The sequence below is a fragment of the Protopterus annectens genome, chromosome 1.part2 (genome assembly GCF_019279795.1).
Source record: "Protopterus annectens isolate FY-2018-M chromosome 1.part2, PAN1.0, whole genome shotgun sequence".
Classification (NCBI taxonomy): Eukaryota; Metazoa; Chordata; order Ceratodontiformes; family Protopteridae; genus Protopterus; species Protopterus annectens.
This window is the reverse complement of record NC_056727.1, coordinates 1,165,842,617-1,165,859,503: the sequence shown is the minus strand read 5'-3', so window position 1 is coordinate 1,165,859,503 and position 16,887 is coordinate 1,165,842,617. Positions and strand designations below refer to the sequence as shown.

The following is a 16,887-nucleotide window of genomic DNA, read 5'->3' as shown; positions in this document are numbered from 1 at the left end:
TCAACTTCAGAGCAAGAAATCTGGACAAAGCCATACATAGAACTAGAAGTGGGACACAGGCCCAAAAATAAGGATGATTTTTAAATATTGCTCTTATTAACTTAGATAATAGAACAGTAGTAGGTCTTGCATTAGTACGAATTTTCTGAAGGGTATAAAATCTGAAACTCAAATGTCTGCCATTATTTTCTAACTTCAATCTTTAATGACTTGCCACTAATTTGCCAGAAAATCACAATTTTATGCAAAACAGACCAAAAATGTGATGCAAAAATATAAAGTTGCCACACAATACAACTGGGGACCTATCAAAAAAGGGACACCTTTTTAATATTAACATTGTTAACTTGAGCAGCTAACAAAATAAGAGCATCTACTTGCATTTCTGAAATAAAAGTAATCTATAACTCTGATCATTACAGTTATATATAATTGTAAACCCTCCATATTTTCTTCCAAAACTGCCATTTTGGAGGAAGGATTATTAGGGGAGAGCAACATTTTGAGCCAAAATTGGGGATAATTGAGAGGTTTGGATATTCCTAATTCTACAATGTGATTTGCACGTACCTCTCAACCTCTTCATGCAGGAAATCTGGACAAGGCCAAATATATTGGGGGAACATACAAACACTACTAAAAATTGCTCTTGTATAAACTTAAGACAGTTGATAGAATAACAGCTCTTGCATTAGCATGCATTTTTCTAAAGGTTATGACATCTGAAACTCAATGTCTGTCATTTAGTGACTTAATTCCTAAATGATTTGCTAGAAAACCACAAATTTTATGAGGAACAAACCAAAAATAAGAAGCAAATATCTATTCATTCTGCAAAAATATGGATTTCTAAGAGGTATAGTTCAACCGGGGCTGTCTGAGTTTGCTACCCACTCCCCCCCCTCACAAAATCATGGTCGAATGGAGCCTCCCCCCTGCAGCCATTCCAACGTCCCATTCCTTGGTTATTTTGCCCCATTTACCATAAACACTGTAATGTGCATACTGCTTTACTTCTGCGATGATTTAGATTGTATTTGAAAGTTTTATTTTGCATTTTACACACAAACCCTAATAGATATCTGTTAAACAAAGCAATGCAGTCTCACACTGAAAATAGACTTAGCATTAAAACTTCTCTGCCCTTGAAACTCACATGCATTGAAACAGCATTGAAACCCACATTCAAAGAAAATACATTTTGCCAGTGGCAGATAAAGATTAACTCTGGGCTGTTTTCAAAATCATAGGCCCCTTGAACATGAAACATACACATGCTCTTTGATAAACCTTCCTGACTGTATTACATTATATTCCTTGTACAATACAGTACAGTTGTTAAAGGGCATTTTAAATTTATTGTTTTGAACATTGCCTGTTGCCCTTGAAGAATAAATTGCCTATGTTGCATGCATTAACAAAATGATAAGCTAATAATACCGCAATAGGGAATGGATAGCAAACTGATAACAGGTTCATAGTTTTGGAGCATTTCTCCCCGGGCCTCCACTGAAAACAGGCTCTGTGGAACCTAGTCGGACTTTCCTGGTCAACAAATGATAAATAAATAAATAAATAAATAAATAGTTACTATGTATCTTTGCCAAAAAGGACTGCAGTATCCACCCCCTTTACAACACAGTACAGTATCAGCAACTCATCTACCTATTGTGGGAGTAGAACCCACAGCCTTCTGCATCAAAAGCAAGTACACTACCTGTTGTGTTATTAACAATATAAGCAGACTTAGCATAAGCAACACTAAACTTTTGTTCCCCTGCAGCTCTCAGCTCCTTGTAAAATCTACTTGACACTCAGCTGTATCTCTGAACTTTGCAGCACAAGATAGCTGGAAAAAGCCAAAATTTATTGGGGGGGGGGGACAAAAGGCCAAAAACCAGGGACACATTTTAAACATTGCTTGCATAATGTTGGAAAGTTGCTAGAATAAAATGCTGTGTTACCACCATACATTTCACTGCCACGTCTTGAACCCAGGGGACCCTGTGCAAAACAGTCAGAGAAACATACCACTATGCCAAATCAGCTGAAACAGAGGACGACAAACTTAAATGGCTACTACTTAGTGAATTCAGTTCTCACCATAGTTGTCAACCTCTTAGCAAAACACACCTGAAAAAAGTCAATAATGTGGGAATACAGCTGCCAAACATATTCAGTGAATTCAGTTCTCACCATAGCTCTCAACCTTAGCACAAAATACCTGGACGAGGCCAATAATGGGGGTATACAGTCCCAACAATATGAGCAAATTTCAAATATCCATGTTATAAACTTAGACAATTGCTAGAATAAAAGGATTTGTTTTACCATGTACTTTCTGAAGAATATGAAGTCTGAAATTCAAATGCCTGTTATTTTTAAACATTTGTTAACCAGGAAACTAGTCTGACTTGGAACAAAACAAAGCCAAATTTCAGCAGAGCAGGGAGAAACACTCCAGACATCTTTGTAAGGGATGGGAGGACATACAGACTCCACACAGAAGGCACCCCAGCCAGGAATCAAACCAGAGAATCTGTAGTTATCAGGCAACTATGCTACCAGTGCACCACTGCACTACAAACCTTTGCAAGGAAATATGAAGATACAGAAACCACAGATTTTATAACAAACAGAACAAATATGAGGCAAAACTCTGCAATCTTTTACAAATAGTGGTGGGTAGGGAATTCAGGTCTTTGCCTCCTGCATCCAAGGTACAGGGTTCAAGCCTGAGTATTTCTACCCACCACTATGTGTTAACAAGGGCATTTCACACACACTTTGAACAGGATATGTCCACTAAGATTACATTGGAACCATGAGATGTGATATTTCCACTAACAGAGCTGCCTTGCCGATCAGCACACACACCTTACCTGTAAATGGGTTTGGAAAGCAAACCAGGTCCAACTCCATTATCCCAAAGCAGCAAAACCTGTGCTCGACGTAATGCTTCCCTGCAGAGCTCCTGAACTCAACTTACCTCACTCCTTTGGTCCTGTGCTCAAATCCCTGCTTACCTACACTCCTGATTGGTCCTGTCTGTGGCTCAAGCAGTCTGGAGCTCCTCTCTTCTGTGCGGTCGTCTAATGCACGGCATCTGTGGGGCAGTCCTCACATGCGTGGTAGTTCCAGTACTCGGTAAAAAAAGAAAAATTATTTAAAGTTCATGTTCAGTATTTCTTTTATTTCTGGGTGGGAGGGCTGCAGTCCTGCAGACCGATAGCATGAGCCACCCCTGCACACAACAAATCTGAAGACAGCCATGATTCTGGATAATGAAGACTGATGTCTCAGCAATTAAAAAATAAATAAAAAGTAATCCAAGTTGCAATGCAAATCCTGGACAGTACATTTCTAGTAACTAATGCACAACAATCAAAATCACAAATAAGCAAGGAGACAATGCTGTGGCAACTGCAAAACTATTTAGAGAGAAATTAAAGCAACTTGCGATTAAGGCTGCAACCAATAAAAGTCTGTCTCAAACTTCCAAGTCTTGCCATACTATTCTCAGTTAATGAAATGTTGGTGTAAGTTTTGCTGGCTTCCCTGCCCCACCTTACACTACAAAAATGTTGTCATTTACACTTGTAAGCCAGCTCCCCATCCCCACACAGCAATAATGGCCATTCTTGGCATTGGGGGGTAGACACCATTTAGAAATTCTCATGACTGTAAAAGATTCATACAAAGACATTTTTTTTAATTTACTTTTTACTGCATCTGCTATCTGCCTGGCTACCTATATGTACACTATAGTGTGCACAGTGTATGCTTGCCAGTGTCCCTGGGATGATGTCACAAGTCGTTCAACACCCTCATGCGCTATTATTGTATCTTAGGTGCATCAGGGATGGAGCGACATGAGTGATTGGGTAATTTGATGAATCTTGGTACCTGAGAGGCAGCTAACTTTAACCTACTCCTTGCACAGTCTGCTAAGTGGTCCGTCTGTGTGTCTTACTATAGAGTTACCTACGACAAGAATAATTGCCTTTGTGGATGCTTGCCGTAAGGGCTTCTGGACTAGATGCTTGCATTCTGTTAGTGTTTGTGTCCTGCAGGGTGATGCAGGTAGGTAAGACACTGTGAGGGTATTGCTTTAACTAGTTCTTCCTTTAGTTATACATTGGAGACTTCTGTGGTTATAGTAAGTTGCTTCCGAGAACCACAGCATATGTGGATATGACTGTCTGGATTGTGGTGTGTGTGTGTGTGTGTGTGTGTGTGTGTGTGTGTGTGTGTGTGTGTGTGTGTGTGTGTGTGTGTGTGTGTGTGAGAGGGATTCATGAGGTATGCAGTGGTACTCACAACCTTTTTATTTACTATAGTGGTCTTGCGAGAAAACATGGCCTTTAGGGCAAGTGTGTACTTATATCTCACATATAATTTAGGTGTTTGGAGTTGTCAACATTTGTCAGCTTGCATGAGACAATAGTTACACAGTCTTAGGTGTGTGCTAGGCTAATGATCACAAGGGCCTTTTTAAGCCAAGTTATGCATCCCAAACATACTTTCAGCCTGGAGACATCAAAAATCTGTACAAAGGCCCATGGAAAGTAGGTACAACTGGCCAAAAATATGGACATTAATTAACATAAGCATTGCATGCATAATAATGTAACCCCGTGCACTCCTGTGGAATTGTGAGATACCATCATTCAAATGATAATTGTGAAAATGTTCCTCCAATTTAACATTAACTCTGAAAATACACATTCCACACAGAAACACTAAAGTCCCTTTACAACATTAACAAAATTCTTAATGGATGTAGCAGACAATATGCATGTAAAACACTTTGTATTCAACTTTCTGCCCTACCACACTTCTAGCATGTAAGACCAATGTATTGTTAGCTGCACCTTTACATATATTCTTTAAAATGACATACATCAGTAACTGTTACACCATATATAAAAGAAACATGCACTATATTAATTTTTATAGGAAACCAAAATTTGTCATAATAATCACTGGTAAAACAAACTATTGTTGGTGTTGTCAATATGTGAGACATCATGTCATTCTGATCAATGGAAGAAATAAATTTGATTTGGAAATGTTCTGCTCTTGTAGTTACGTACATACCAACGTGCATTAGTAGGATTTGTAAACAGTAGGTGACAGAATACATGGATAGGGCCTTGAGGTGGTCTGCACAGGGCGTGTTACTTGTGCCCTATATTCTTTTAGTGGGAACCTTTGTGGACATTCCAATTATTGGATGTGCCTGGTTAGGTATATACCAAGGTGGGCACTGTACTCAATGATAGGTCTGATGAATGCTGAATACAGTGAAACAATGACCTCCTTGGACCTAGATGCCATACCTTTGTTTATAAGTTGCACAACATAGAATGATTTCCTATCTACTCTAGACACATGATAGCCAAAGGCTAGATTACTGTCTGTGTGTGTTCCCAAGTCTTTGACTACTGGGCCAACTCTTACGGATGTTTTAACAATATGACAGTTACTGAGCTGAGGGTGGATGACTTCCCAAAGGATACTATTATGCATTTCTAGGCATTTAGGTTTAGTCCATGGCTCTGACACCAATTGTTTGTCTGTTTCAGCCCTTCCTAGAGAATATTTTTATTTGTGCTGGTGGGGAATTCTATGATTGCTCCTAATTTGCAATCATCTAACAATTTAGTCAGCCAGAGGCTATTGACATTACCCTTGACTTCAGAGAAGTAAATTCCAAAAAGGGAGAGTACCAGAACTGATCCCTGAAGTACTTGTATTGTGACAGGACTCTATGTAGAGGTGGGCTTCCCAATTCTAACTTCCTGGGTCCTGTCTGTGAGCCAGCTTGCTATCCACTGGGTGACATAAAGGTTTATACCTAATCTATTAAGTTTGTCAACAATGCTCTAGTGGGGTATTGTGTCAAATGCCTTGACAAGGTTAAAGTAAGTAGTATGAGCCATTTTGCCCTCATCCATTGTTTTGGTGACTTCTCAAAGAAGTCCACCAGGTTAGTAGGCATGGCCTACCCTTGACAAAACCAAACTGGGTTGTGTTCAGTGTCTGGAGGTTTACTATATCATTATTTTTTACACACCTTTATTGAATTATCAGTTGTGACATAAGCAATTTTACATTTATACAAAAGTAACCAAACTGTATTAACAAATTAACATTAAGAAATGTTATACTTCACATATATTGCTGTATATCATATAACCTAAGCAACATTACAAAATTATTCAGTTCCTGCCCCCCTTTTTAACATAAAACATTCTTATTAAACCATCCCTTATGACATACATTTATATAAATGAAAACAAACCACACTGACACAATCCAAGCTACAAGCATTTTACATCACAAACCATAATGACACAGTCTCATTTGCAAGCATTATACATTATTTATAATCTACCCAGTCATTACTATATCATTATTGATCATTTCCATGATAATTCTTTCCATAGCTTTGCATACAATACTAGTGAGACTTATGAATCTGTAGTTTCCAGTGTCTGTAGATGGCCCACCTTCGTGCAGAGGGATGACTGTTGCTGTTTTCCATTCATGAGGCATGAAGCCTGTTTGAAGGCTACAGTTAAACAACAATTCCATGGTCCGTGGTAGGTCATGTTTCATGCTATTTAGAAGGCATCCTGGGATATTGCCTGGGCCCATTGATGCAGTGTTCTTGGCCTTAGAGAGAGCATTAAGGCCCTATTTCCTAGTGATAGCAGAGGAAGTTATATTTGATGGTATTTCCTGATGGAAGGTTGAGGGGAAGAGAGAGGATAAAGTTGGAGCTAAATTTATTGGCCAGTAGGTTTGCTATATCTTCTGGCTTAGTATAGGTGGCTCCATTTACAATGAGCTCTGCACACTATTCTATATTGCCTTTGAGGTTGCGGACATAGCTAAAGACTGCCTTATGTTTGTCCTTGGCCTGGGAGGCCAAATTTACCTAAAAATTGGCTTTAGTAGACTTTTTTGTCCTCTGAGTTGTTTGTTTAGTTTGATGAGAGAGATTTTATCCTGTTGGGTGTTGCACCTTCTAATTTTGGCCATGATTTTCTTCCTTCTATTATACAGCCTGTTGATTTTGTGATTCCACCAGGGTGGCTTGTTCTTTGAGTTAGTTCTGTACTTCTTCCTGGTGGGTACAGCTGCCTGTATGCAGCCATTAACATGTTGTACAGAGTTTCTGTGAACAGTTCTGCATAGGCAGCAGTGCTCTCAAGTTTAATTGAGGCTTGAAATTTTGCCAGGTTATCACTTAATAGCAGGAAATAGCAGGAAATTAGCTTTAGAGTAGTTCCTGAATATTCCATGGATATCTGGGGGTCCAGGTTTTATTTTCACTTCAAATGAGACCATTTAATGGTCTGACTTTACCAGGGAAGACATTACACTAGGGGTTGTTTAGAACTCACCCATATTAGTGAGGACCAGATCCAGGATGGTTGCACCCCTGGTTGGTAAACTGACAATCTGGACCAGAGAGTTTGTGTTTACAAAATTCAGGAACCTCTGTGCCTGTATGTTTGGTGTCATTGAGCATTTCCAGTTAATAGTGGGGTAATTAAATTCACCCATGAATATGGTATTGAGTTGGCTGGTGAGTGTTTCCAATAAGTTTAAATACGTGGTATGGGTTTCCTGGGTCAGAGGTGGGGGGGGGGGCTATAGCTTACAAGGAAGTGGTATTGGATTTTGTCTATAGTGCATTGTCCTGTGACCAGACTTGAGGTATATTTATTTTTGATGTAAATTGAGACACCTCCACCTTTAGTCCCTGTGTGTTTAGTAGTTGGTCTAAATGTGTGGAAGGCATTATAACCTTACACTATCAGTGTGCTCTCTGTGGCTTTAAATCATGTCTCAGTGACTGCACAGACATCAGCATTCTGTAGGGTGAAGAGAGCTTCTAGGGAGTGAAGCTTTTTGTTTAGACTCCTAGCACTGAGCAGTAATACCTTTAGATTTTCTTAGTTTTGATTTGCTATGTTGGAAGTACTTTCAGTTTGGCATTGCCTAAAAAGTGCACTATGGGGGAAGACAATGTTTTAACTAGTATTTGAAAGCCTAGAGGGGAGACGTGCAGATCATCCCTTCCATGCTGGCAAATACTGCACCCCCCTTAGAATGACACCAGAAAATAAGCCAATTATTAAAGTCAGTCATCTTTTATTCATATTGTAGCATCAACTTTGGAGAAGGTAAAATACTACTCAATGCTAGGCTCATAACAGCCTGAGACACATATTCAGAGAGCTCTATGATGTCTTTCTTCATATAGTCTAGGAGGTACATCTCAGATCATTTACACTCACATGGGCTATGACTGAATTATGCTGGTACTTGTGATCCACTGACCTGAGTGCATGTGTAATGTCGTGGATCCTAGCCCCTGATAAGTCCCCAATGACCAGAATGTTAGATTACGTGATGGCTTGCCTAATGGGCTTAGAAGTAGAACCTCTGTGAGATGTGGCGCTATGTGTTGATGTGGGTGTTGTTTTGAAAGAGTGCATTTGTGGCTACTGAAGGTAGCTCATATGTATATTTCATCTAGGAGGTCTTTGGGGTTTAGGATGGTTACATTTAAGTGCCTCAGCATATGTGGATCTATATGTCTGCTTTGAATTGTGTGTGATGGGTGCAGCATGTGTACTACTGGCAACAATATTGACATTAGAAGTACTTTTATGTGAGAGCTTTGCCTCCAGTGACATTGTGTAAATACATCTCTCACATACCATATCAGTTTGTTTGAGAATTAACTGGTTGTCAGTAAACATGAGGCAATTTCTACATTGCCTTAGGATGCCCATATCCACCAAGTTGGTAATGGAGATAGTGAGAAAGTTCATATTAATGCAACAAACTCTTTTATATTGATTAGACAGTTGGAGTGGGAATATAAAGCAGTGCCAGGAGTATCCAGCTTGCAAATCTGGGGATGGTGCTTGTTACTGCAAATTAGTTGTTCCGCATGCAGCTAGGTATTTTGTGAAATTTAAATTGTGCATTTACAGGAAAAATGTCACTCAAGGTGTTTGTGTCTCTACAGGGCACTGCCAAACATTTGAGGGGAAACTAATAAGTAGACCCTGAACATTTAAGGATGAAGTATTTAGACATATATTCTGACGTTAGAATCAAATTAAGCAGTACTTACTGAAAACAAGGAATTAGCTTGTCAAGAATGATGAAAAGAGGGGAGTCACATGAATGGCTACTACCAGTGCTGGTCTCACCACAACTTCTCTCTGCTGGGATACAATGCTCCTTTGCTTTTTCTATCACCAGAAGCAAAACATTAGCACCAATCCCAAGATAAGAAGCAGGCCGCAGCCTGTTTGGTGATCCACAGTCTTGTCTCAGATAATGCAAGGGTCTATGTGTGAATGTATGAGTGTAAGAGTGTATAATTGTGTGTGTGTATGCATCCAAGTATGTCACCTATGATGCACTGGCAACACATCCATGATTGGCTCTGACTGTCTTGCAGTCCTGAAAAAGATAAGGTTGATACTGAAGAGAGAGCACATTGGTTCACTTTTAATGTTTGCAGTCATGCTGTTTAACATTTTCAATGGTTATGACCATTTGTTCCTAAAAATCTTAATAATTTCAAACGGAAATGCTATATGAAAGCCATGGGTATTTTTTTTTTGACCATGATAAGACACACAACTTTATCCTCTGAACCTTTTCTACATCTTCTGAATCTGAAAAAAGGGGTGTGCTTGTTGAACACTTCTTTCTGTCTTGATAGGGAAGGAATACCTGTTTTGGTAATTCCTGTTACTGTACCTCCCTGATAATATGCCAAATTATTAACACAAAAATTGTTGGCCTTCATACATTGGCAGTTGCCATGGTGACTTTTATTGATCGGGGTAAACTGCAGTATACCGTATCCAAGTCAGTTTTACCAATGTGCTGACATTTCATATGACTGCTAAATGGACATAGCACTACTTTGTGGTTGTACGATGTTTTGTGTTGTGTCTTTGAAAACCAGTATTTCAGACTTTCATGTTGTTGTAATTTTTGAATACAGGTATTTATTCTTTGGATCTAAGTGCCTTGCTACCTGCAGTCCTGAGATTTCAGGTGGTTAATGTGAATGACCTCTAGCTCTGACTGACTTTACATTGGGATCTTTATGTTGTCTTCTTCTGACACCCTTCTTGTTCTATGCTTGGCATGGCATATATCTGTTTGTTGATGGGAGGGGGCTGGTGGGATCAGGGAAGTGGCAAGCACAGTAAAATATGTGGAGCTATGTTGTCCCTAAAGAAAAACATGTAAAGTAAAGTTGCACACTGTGTGTGTGTGTGTGTGTGTGTGTGTGTGTGTGTGTGTGTGTGTGTGAGTGTGTGTAGGGGGGGGCATGATCACGGTCAGTGCATGGCAGTGAGTGTTTAGATGTAAAGGGTTATAATGAAATGTATTGTGCACTTTCATTAAATAACACCATATTATATCTCATTTTTATTTATTCTTGATTATTGGTTATTGGTTATTGACGTGGGTGAATTAGGACAGCAGCCCTTAAACGTGCAGTCCTGAGCTGTTCTTAAGTGCATCATTTAGCATTAGTTTTTAAAACTAAGAAAGTGATAAAAAATGTGAAATGTGCTATGTGTCTAAGCTCTTAGTGCTTGGAAAAGTACTGAGAGTGATCTTGAGAGACATGTGATGCTTTTTAATTTCTGTGAGCTGGTTTTGTTTTTACCTACTTTCATGTAACATTGCTAAAGTGTCTATTTATGACAAGTGCAAAACTATGTATCTGAGATACAGATGTAGCAACATTATGTGACAGCATGTAGAAAAAAAAAATGGCTCATGGGAATTGACACTTGTCATACTGTAGATTTCTAAATATCCTGAGTCCTTTTGATACTACCTGGAGTATTTTTGAAATGTGTTTAACTTTTTTTTGTTTGCAGTCGATACTTTTATGTTTTTTTCACGACTTCACAAGATTTCCAAGGTTTTCAAAGGCTTCTCTGTTTTAATGAATAGCGTGTTGTACTGCATTGTTAAACATTTTGTGAACATGCTGGAATGGGTTTTGTGGGTGCTGTGGAATGGGGCTTGAGGATAAATGGAAGTATTGCTGTGAGGGTTTAACTGATCCAAAGAAACCTCTTTAAAATGTCATATTATTTAGCAGCAGTTGTCCTAATACTCTATAAATATATATATATATATATATATATATATATATATATATATATATATATATATATTAGACTTCTGACACTACCATCTCAAAACTTTCCATAGAAATCCATACCAGCTTTGTAGCATGTATAATGCAGGTCTTGCTGTAAGCTGTGCTTAAGATAAATAGTGTCATTATTTTGTTTATCCTTTAATACTGTATACCTTGCCATCTTACCATTGTCAGTGCTTGACATGACACAACAGAAGGCTATAGCCAAGCATTTTGAAATTGTACACTTACTGGCAGAACACCCACCCCCAACTCCATTAGTCTGCTCTGGCAAATACCAAGCATGCTGGTGTAAATACTAGGTAATGTAGAATTAACAGGGAAGGCAGACTTTTTGCAAGATATTTTCAGTTTGCATTGCATGCTGTACATGTTTAAAGGGAGTAATGAGTAGGATGAAGGCATTGTATAAAGTATGTATGTTTATGGAGCTCAGACTTAAGCCTCACTACAAGAATGAGTATTAAATGCAGTGTCATAAAAACAAAAAGATCCACGTCAGCCCGAACACCACGTTAAAAAAAGAATGTCTATATAAGGCATTATTCAAGTTAGCTTTTTTTACATTGTATAAGTGTTCATAAATCCTTCTCGCTAACTTCCTTTCTGTCTTTCCTACATAAAATGAATGACAATAATTGCACAGTGCCATATATACTAAGCCGGCTGAATTACAGTCAACTTTTGCAGTTTGTTACTGTTAGCAGCATAGTACCAGCTGTTTCTGTGATGCTTTAAGACTCCCTGTAATGCTACAGTTCATGAAATGTGTGATAATGGTTTGTTTTGCATTGCAGGTTTCTACAAATAGTTGAATTTGTGCAAAGTTCATGGCCTTAGCTTATTTAGGGACTGTGGATCTGTGTGTGGGAAAAATAAGACCTTTAATGCCAGGATTATCTGCATTTGTCTGAATTGGGAACCAGGATAATTTATGATAGGTTGGAGAGTTTCATTAGCAAGAATTTAAAGAAGGAAAGCACAGAATAGTTTCCAGGAAATACTGGCCTTTCCAGTTAAAATACCGTAGTAATAATGACACAACTTCCCAGTTGTTGAAGCACGATTAGTGGTAAATAGGTAGTAGGGGCCAGTGTGTGTGGGTGTGTGTGTGTGTGTGTGTGTGTGTGTGTGTGTGTGTGTGTGTGTGTGTATTCTCTCTCATATTCATCTTGCAAACTCAAGTGTCCCAGTCCCTCCTGTTTTCTGACTTTATAAGTCTGGACTGGATTATACCTCTCTGCAACAGATCAGTTACATTCAATGCTGCACCTTCATTGTGCATATTGACTTCCCCTTCAGTCGCACAAGGATGTGTATAAAAATGTCTTATGATCAGACTTACTATAAGTAACACTTGCATTGGGTAATCTGAGTTACAGTCCTGTCTGCATCTTAATGATCTTTCAATCCATTAAACACAGTACCCATCTAAAGTTCTTATCACTGTCTTTATTAAAGACTTGACCTCTGTCTACAGTTGGCATAGTCCTAGCTGTTTCTGTCATGCTTTAGGACTCACTGTAGTGCTACAGTTCATGAAATGTGTGATAATGGGTTGTTTTGCATTGTTGGTTTCTACAAATGGTTGAATTTGTGCAGAGTTCAGGACTTTAGCTTGTTTAGGGACTGTGGATTTGTGTGTGGGAAAAATAAGACTTTTAATGCCAGGATTGTCTGCATTTGTCTGAAATAAGAACCAGGATAATTCATGACAGGTTGGAGTGTTTCATTAACAAGAATTTAAAGAAAGGAAGCACAGACTAGTTTCCAGGAAATACTGGCCTTTCCAGTTTAAATACCATAGTAATAATGACACAACTTCCAGTTGCTGAAGCACGATCAATGGTAAATAGGCAGTAGGGGCCAATGTGCATGTGTGTGTGTGTGTGTGTGTGTGTGTGTGTGTGTGTGTGTGTGTGTGTGTGTGTATTCTCTCTCACATCCATCTTGCACAATCAGGTGTCCCAATCCCTCCTGTTTTCTGACTTCATAAGTCTGGACTGGATTATACCTCTCTGCAACAGATCAATTACTTTCAATGCTGCACCTTCATTGTGCATATTGATTTCCCCCTTCAGTCGCACAAGGATGTGTATAAAAATGTCTTATGATCAGACTTACTATATGTAACACTTGCACTGGGTAATCAGAGTTACAGTCCTGTCTGTATCTTAATGATCTTTCCATCCATTAAACACATTACCCATCTAAAGTTTTTAGCACTGTCTTTATTAAGGACTTGACCTCTATCTACTGTTGGGAAATATGCAGGGAGCTGCAATTTGCTTTGGCAAACTAAGCTGTATTTATGATTCACTTGCCAGGCATAAATAAATCACCTTCTTAAGACTATTTCCTGAGGTCAAGAAAAAACAAAACTGATTTAAAATATGGCTTGCAGGGTTGCCTCCGGGGGTGTCATGACCTTACTAAGACAAAAGTGGAGTTAGTATAATGGTTAAGGTGTTTGCCTTACAGACACAAGATATAGGGTTTATTCTCACATTTGAAAGGAAAATTAATTAGGCTTAAAATGGCTCACAAGGGCAGCTAGCCTAATATTTACCTATGACTACTGAGAGGCAGAATGTAAGTTCTCCAATAATTGGTAGTCTTGCAACAGATGTTGCAGATTTTAAAGGTAAGATGGAAAAGTGGGTTAATATCCTAAGCACAGCGGTGTGCACTAAGCAGTTAGATATGAAAGAGGGGTAACAACCTTTAGCTGTCTAAGTGGAGAGTCACTAATTTTAAAAGAGCTAGATAGGTTGAAAAGGGGTGGGCACTTTTTATTCCGGTTCTATGGAATACAGTGGGATGGACCATAAATTTAAATAGTTGAAGGGGAGTGATTTCACAAAATGATGATTCTCCACTTACAACAGCCACTGAAAGGTGAGAGGGATGGAGATATGTGGTTAAATTAACATAAGGGACAGGCAACTAGAAAGACAGTTGTGTTTAAGAATAGAACAGTACCAAAATTCTGTGTGACTCACAAGAGACACATCTGTGGTCTCTTTCCTACCTTTAATATACAATTAAAAACAGAATACAAATAAAACACAGTGCACAGAAAACAAATCACATTATACAAAATAGAAGAAGATAACAAAGTAATACAAAATACAAGAAAGCAAAAACAAACTACCTTTCCCTCACAGCAAATTGGTGTAGAGCTTTTCCAGTAAAGTTTTGAAATGTTTTGTTTTTCCCCTTAAATATAAGGTTTGGTTCCTAGCTCCACCCTCATTTCACAGATGGTTAACCTTAATTGACCTGTTGTAAGTTCTGTGTGAGTCCTTAATTAACCTATTCTAATTTTTGTGTGACTCACAAGGAACACTGCAATTAAAAGCAAAATACAAGTAAACATAGTGTAAATCGAAAACAAATCACAGTATACAAAACAGAAGAAGGAAATAAAGTAATACAAAATACAAGAAAGCAAAAGCAAACTAACCTTTCCTCTCACAGCATGTTGTGGCAGAATATGGGTGAGTTTTTCCTTATAAAGTTGTCTATCTTAGATATGATACAGGATTCAACAAAATGTTGTAAAGACTATTTATATTATTGTCTTTCAAATGTTAGTATCACTCTGTTTGTTACTGTTGTTTGTACATAGGAGCCTTTCTCCCTGGGCCTCCACTGAAAATGGATCATGCGCCAGTCAGACTTTCCTGATTAACAAAACAAATACATAATAAAAATAAATTTGATGTGTTTTTCTCCTATCATTCTGTAACAATGCAGCCCATATATTATTTATCCACTTCATATTTTCCCAGTATGTGACTGAAGTTGTAACTACTGTTACCAGGGACCATTTGCTGTGTTGATGTCTCCCTGCTGAACTACTTGCAATGGATGGAACACTAGATTATTTAATGTCTGAAAGCATAATCTATTATACTTATCCAACTCAGCCTTACTATTAACCACTCCAATAATTTCAGTTCTGGGATTAGCCTATATTCTGATGCATATCCATATAGCTTTCTGTAGCTTTCCCTCTCCCTGCTTCATACCAGATCCATGCTCAAACCATTCTTCTGATCCCCCTAGCCCCATATGTTGATGTAGTCTGTATCCTATGAGATTTACATTGCAAAATTACCTGAAACTCAACATAGAGCAATAAAAATTTCTCCTTCTTACTTGCAAATACTGTTATCCTAAAGCACCCTCTTCCTATCCCCATAATTAGGGACCTCTATATTAATTTGCTTTACAGCACATATCTGCAACATCAATTTAGTCTTATTGATGCAATTTGTTCCTCAAACATTAATAAGAAAATAACAGGAAACTTCCCAGTCATAGCCAAATAGTGAAACTGATAACTTAAGTGCCAGACTGCTCAAGGAATTGCATTATGCCATAAAATAACTTAATGGCAATGTGCAGCAGTCTGTGCCATGATTGAAATGCACTGTTGTGTTGGTCAAATGATATCAGTATGGTAGGTGACTTGTTTCAAAGTCAGTCAAGGCAGGGACCCAATAGTGTCACAATGTAGTAGCCAGTTTAGTTCAGTTTGAATATTTTGCCTGTCTCTGTATATTTGTATGCACTTGTTATCCATGCCGTAGGAGTCCTGAGCTCTAAGGCCAAAAGAAGAAAAGTGGAAGATAAAGCTAGGATTTGAAAATGAATCTTTATATTACAAATCAACTGTGCAATGTTATATGAAGCCTATTTTCTACAGAAGTTATACTCACATAGCTCTCAACTGTCTCTGATGTTGCCTCAGATTTTGGCCCTGTCCCACATATATTTTTTTTTTTAATTAATTTTGATTTTCTGGTAAATTACTACAGGCAACAATTATCTAGTAAATCACTGAGGATCACAATCAGTCAGTGATTTCAGATATTAAAGTTTATACTTATTTTTGTTCCTGAAAAGCAATCCAGTGTAAAACCTGTTGTTCTATTAATGTTTTAAAAGAGACTTAGAAATATTTAAAATTGTCATTGGCTTTGAGCCTTTAACCCCCCTCCATTATTTTTGTTTTGTTTTTGTCCCTGCTTCTTGAGGAAATAAGTTGAAAGCTATGGATGCACATTGGATATTAATTATTGTCCTAATGGCCATATTTGAGTTACAGATAACATCTTGTTGCTTTTAATTATTACAGATTTTGTCTAATATTTTTGCTCTGTCCATCATATTTTTTGATTTTCTAATAAATTACTAAGGGCACCAGACAGTCAATAATGTCAGAATTATTATTTTGCACTTATTGTTCAGCAATGCATGTTGATGTAAAACCAATTGTTCTATTATTTTTTTTTAAGTGAACTGCCATGATTTTTATCTTTTGTCCTCTCATTATTTTTGGATTTGTACAGGATTTTTTTAAAGAAGTTGAGAGATATGCATTGCTTTTTGTTTGACAGCTGTTGCTAGGCATTTTGCCAGCTTTCATATCTAGTAAAACATGTTGTACTCTTACACTTTTTTCCTCTAACTGGGTAGAGGGATTGGATAAAGCTCCATGCACTACAAAGAATTGTGATTGGGTCACTGATCATGACCTTTATTTATGTGTTTTGACATGGATTCCAAGATTCACCTCTCTTCACTCTCTAGGTGAGCTTCTTGGAATCCTTGTCTTGACCATGTAATAACTTGGTTATGAT

General features: G+C 38.0%; 1 protein-coding gene across 2 annotated transcripts in view; it reads left to right on the top strand.

Annotated features, from left to right (window-relative positions):
• Positions 1-16,887, top strand: part of LOC122792269 (mucin-3A-like) — a 408,767-nt gene that overhangs the window by 257,589 nt on the left and 134,291 nt on the right. The window lies entirely within an intron of this gene.